Source organism: Arvicola amphibius, chromosome 4 (assembly GCF_903992535.2).
Source record: "Arvicola amphibius chromosome 4, mArvAmp1.2, whole genome shotgun sequence".
NCBI classification, from domain to species: domain Eukaryota; kingdom Metazoa; phylum Chordata; class Mammalia; order Rodentia; family Cricetidae; genus Arvicola; species Arvicola amphibius.
Genome location: NC_052050.1, coordinates 26065506 through 26070772, shown reverse-complemented (window position 1 = coordinate 26070772; position 5267 = coordinate 26065506).

Sequence of the window (5267 nt, the reverse complement as noted above, 5' to 3'; positions counted from 1 at the left end):
TGTCGCTTTGAGTTGTGGGGTTGTGGGATTGCATACTCAGCCGTGGACACATGGAATCCTAAAAACAAAAAACAAAAAACAAAAAAAAAACAGCAGTCCCAGAGAACCGACCAGGGGATGGCAGAGTCACAGACCGACCAAAGAGAAGAGGAAGCTGAACTCTGGTCTGCCCATACCTCCTCCTCCCAGTTTTACCCATTCCTTTCCCACTATCTCCAACCCAAGGCACAGTCTGGTATCTGAAGTACTTAACCCAGTCAACACATACAGAGACCAGCGGTGGCTTGGGGAGCACAGGGTTTGGGATTCCCAGATTCAGGGGCAACATGGGGACAATGCTAAACTTGTCCCAAGCACACACCCCAATCCCAGAGCCAACTGCAGGCCCCCAAATGACAAATACACCCCTGTCCTCACAACCACCCCCCTTACAGGGCCGGCGCCACCTGAAGCCTAGACAGCCCAGACAGCAGCTGCCCCCCTTAGCTCTTCTCTGATTCTTGCCCCCAGGCCAGTTGTGGAGGAAGGGTTCACAGCCACCAGGGTAGGTCAGCAGCTGGGGGAGCCCAGATGTGGGGGAGCCCAGAGTAAGGGATAGGGTTACACCCAAATGGCCTGCCAGCTTCTCCAAGGGGGACAGGGATGGTCACAGTGTCTGGGAATGGAGCTGGTTGGGGTGATGTGTGTGTGTGTGTGTGTGTGTGCGCGCGTGTGCGTGTGCGTGTGTGTGTGTGTATTTTATGCTCCACTCTTATCCCCAGTCCCCCAAGTGTAAGTAACTGAGAATCAGCTAAAAGGCAGACTTGGTGAGTGGCCCTGGGTTTTCAATGAATAAAGGTGTAAACCAGCCCTTCCTCTGGATCTTGCCTTCCCCAGGTGTCCCACGACCAGACCGGATGCCTCCAGCTAGAGCAGCTGGCAAGGAGACACTGACCCCTCTCCAACACCTTTCTTTGTCTACAGTGAAAGCACAGGATTTGGTTTCTTTGTGGACCCCTCCCCTCCCAGCCCCTGGCCCAGGACTCCATCCATCCTGTCTAGGCCAGGGATCTCCTGGATGCAGACAAAGAAAGTATCTCAGGTTCCCCGGGGCGCCTGCCCTTTGATCTGCCCCTCTTCTTTCCCCAGGGTACTGGGTGCTACAGGGCTAGGCTCCATCCAGGGACAGGCACCAGAGATAAGATCTGGGATGGGAAGGAGACTCAGAGGACTGAGAGACTTTAAAGTGCTGGCAGAACCCCACCCCCTCCCAAGCTCACTTCTGACTGCCTACCTGAGCTCTCTTCCCCACCACCAGCCCTGGCCTTCCTCTGAGGTCTCCATTGGGAAATCTCGGAGCAGGAACCCCCGTGTATCTGCTCTCTACTTTCCTGGTGACCCCATGGGAAAGGTGCACTGTAAACCTGGACTGTTATGTTGATTATTGCAACATAATCACCTGGGGGCTCAGAGGATGCCCCCTTCTGACCCCTCAACTCAGCAGCTTGCCAATGGATCCCCCAAGTCTGCATTCTCCTCACCCCCAGAATCTTTTTGTCTTTTGGTTTTGTTTTGTTTCTTTTGGGATTTTTTTTTTTTTTTTGAGACACGGTTTCTCTATGTACAATTGGCTGTCCTGGAGCTCACTCTGTAGACCAGGCTGGCCTCAGAGATCTGCCTGCCTCTGCCTCCCGAGTGCTGGTATTAAAGGTGTATCCAACCACACCCAGTACCCTCCAGAATCTCAAGGAGCCCAACAATGCATCCAGCAGGACTTAGACACCTGACAGGCCCAGTGACTGAGACCCCACATTACAGAGTCTCCCTTAGTCCACTGAGGGGCTCTGCCCAAGGGAAACTCATTCATGCTCCTTTTCTGATCCTCCTGGGGTGGGGAGGCCTCACACACAGTCCTTTGGACCAAGCACCATGCAGGTCTCCTGCCCCATCTCCTTTGAGTCTTTTCCTTCATCTTTGTTGGTTCTTGGCTTCCTTGTTGGGGTTTTGCTGTTGTTCGTTTTGAGACCAAGTTTTGCCTTGTAGCTCAGGCTAGGCTGGAATTCTCAAACCTCCTGCTTCAGCCTCCCAAGCCTGGGTTATAAGCATGGGCCGTAACCATGCCTAGCTTGGGCTATAACCATGCCTAGCTCTCCTTTATCCTTTGTGCCAGGCTTGCAAGCAGTTCAGAGTTGGAGTACCAGCTCAGTCCCCACTTACTGTGTACCAGCGTATGTTCTGGGACGGCTCCTTGGGCCTCCTTGGTTTCCACTCAACTTTTTCTGATCGGCTAGCTCCTCTTCTCGTCTTGTAGCCGTGGGATGGCCCCTCCCTTGAGGTAACTTCTTTTCCATTCCCTAGTCACATGTCCCTAACCCCATCTCTACATCTTGCACAGACCTCCCCTCTTCAGAATATCTGCTCCTCCCCTCCCCTGGCTTCCTTTTCCTGTAGTCTAAAGGGAGACTCATGTTGAGCCAAGAGATCGGCCAAAGGTCTTATTCAACCATGAGACCTGCATCCTGGGTTTGAGCTTTAGCCCAGGGCTGTATACCCACCCCCTCCGTACACAAACACGCATGCATATACATGCACAAAGACAGAAAAAAAATAAGCAAAAGATCTGAATAGGACACGCTAGAGAAGGCCAGAGGTGGTACGTAACTTTAAGAAGCACCCTGTCGTGGAATCATTTTTTTTTTTTTCTGTACACCGAAGATGTGTCTTTACTAAGGCACCTTCGGATTGGTTTAATAAAGAGCTCAATGGTCAATAGCTAGGCAGGAAGAGGTTAGGCGGGACTTCCGGGCAGAGAGAGAGAAGAGATGAATCTACGCTCGGCAGAGACGCCAAAGGACATGGAAACAGGAGGTACAAGATGGAAGAGAAGTAAAATGCCACAAGGCAAAAATGTAGATTAATATGAATGGATTAATTTAAGTTATAAGAGCTAGCAGCACAAGCCTAAGCTATAGGCCAAGCTTTCATAATTAGTAAGAAGTCTCTGTGTCACTATTATTTGGGAGCTGGCCGGTGGAACAGAGAAAGACCCGATATAGCCCTCAGCAGGGTGTGTCGGGTATGGAGATTTAAATGGCTGGAAGAGAAAACAGTGGCCAAGTCAAGTGCCAATGACACAGAGCAGGAGAATGCTGGTTCATTGCTGATGGGAATGTAAAGTTTAAAAAAAAAGAAAGGCTTTGGAAGGCAGTGATAGCCATATACAAATCTAACCCGTGGAACTGTTGAGGGCTGTTGCCCTCTGAACTCAATAGCCAGTCCTACTATCTTTTTGTTTTTGAAGATGTATTTTATTCCCTGTGTGTTGATGTTTTGCCTGCCTGCATGTCTGAGGGTGCCAGATCCCCTGGAACTGAAATTACAGACAACTGTGAGCTGTCTCATAGGTGCTGGAAATTGAACGTGGGTCCTTAGTCAGTGCTTTTAACTAGCAAGCTATCTCTCCAGCCCCGCCACCCCCATGATTACCATCTTAATTGGAGCAGCTGTGATTACTGGAAGAGCATTTGAGCATGGTCAGGCTGTTGAGGGTCCCTTGCAGAAAGGGGCTTTGGAGGTCCTGAGACCCTCACCCGAGCCCCCAGCCACTCCCTTCCACCTGAGCACCCCTCCCCGCAGCCGTGTGTGGCTCTGCCCTAGTGATAAAGTATAGAGATAGGAAGTTGGCTGAAGAGGGGACTCCATCTCTGCAGCTGTGGAGCATTTGGTGACACAGCTGCTGTCATCACCTATATTCCCATAAGGAGCTCTTTAACCATGCTTCTGAAACTAAGGCCAGTAAGCTGCTTGGCCCACCAACCCAGCCCTGGGTGGAACTGTTGTAATGTATTAAGTAAAAATGCTACTGATCTCCAAGTAACTGCAGTGGCAGAAACGCTGCAGGTCTCCAAGCAATGGCAGTAGGCAGCGGGGCCCAAGAGCAGCCAGTCCCAGGCAGGGTGGCGCAGTTCACCGAGTAGCTGGAGTGGGCCATGAGGGGCAGCGAGTCCCACGAGGAGAGACAGACAGATGGGCATGTCACGAGACCACGCCGCAGGTCTCTGAAGGCGGCTGCTCCTGGGCAGGGAGCAACTCATAGCGGGCAGGTGAGAGACAGAGATGTGGATAGGCACACCGGCAGTGTGAGGTTGAATATTTATTTAGTGGATTATGGAAGGGAAGGGTAGGGAGGTAAGGGGAGAAGGGGAAGAGCGGAGAGAAACAGAGAGGGAGAGACAGAGGAGGGGGAAGGGGAGAAGTGGGAAGAATGGAGTGAGACAGGAGCTGCCTCTTGGGAGAAAAACAGAAAAGCGAAAGGACTCAGGCTGGAAACTGAAGATCAGCTTGCTTCAGCAGACAGGGGCAGGGAGTAGACGTGGCTTGTCTCTTATAGAGACAGAGCAGACCATTACAACTCTTTCTAATGTGTGTTGTTGGTGCCCAGTATGAAATGGGTAGATGTTCATTCGTGTATCCCCAAAAGTAGTTAACACAAGGACCCTAAAATTATACTAAGCATTTACTCATCTGATTTGAAAACTTATGTCCTCGATGCACATGTTTTTAGCAACTTTATTTTTTTTTATTTTTTTTTTTATTTTTTGGTTTTTTTTCGAGACAGGGTTTCTCTGTGGCTTTGGAGCCTGTCCTGGAACTAGCTCTTGTAGACCAGGCTGGTCTCGAACTCACAGAGATCCGCCTGCCTCTGCCTCCCGAGTGCTGGGATTAAAGGCGTGCGCCACCACCGCCCGGCTTTTAGCAACTTTATAACTACTGTCAAGAACTAGAAGCGAACAAGATGTTTCTATAGGTGAGCAAATAAGCAAATATGCAAATCAGGTACATCCTTTCAGCAAATCTTATAATATTATTCAGTGAAAAAAAACACTGGGGAATCAAAAAGCTATGTCTTTCTTTTCTTTTTTTTTTCTTTCTTTTTTTTTTTTGTTTTTTTGAGACAGGGTTTCTCTGTAGCTTTGGATCCTGTCCTGAAACTCACTCAGTAGACCAGACTGGTGTCAAATTCACAGAGATCTTCCTGCCTCTGCCTCCCGAGTGCTGGGATTAAAGGTGTGGGCCACCACCGCCTGGCTAGAATGGGTATTTCTAAATATAGAGGCTCAGAGACATGAGGGAGAAGCAGCATGGGATGATGCAGCCCACTGCGGACTGAGAGCAAAGATGCTGTCATGTGACTTGGGAAATGAGCAGTGTCTACGAGATAAAGACTTGTCCGTAAGAGCTGCACTATGCCTGATAAAGTCGTTTGCCATGGGGCGTGGCCTAACATT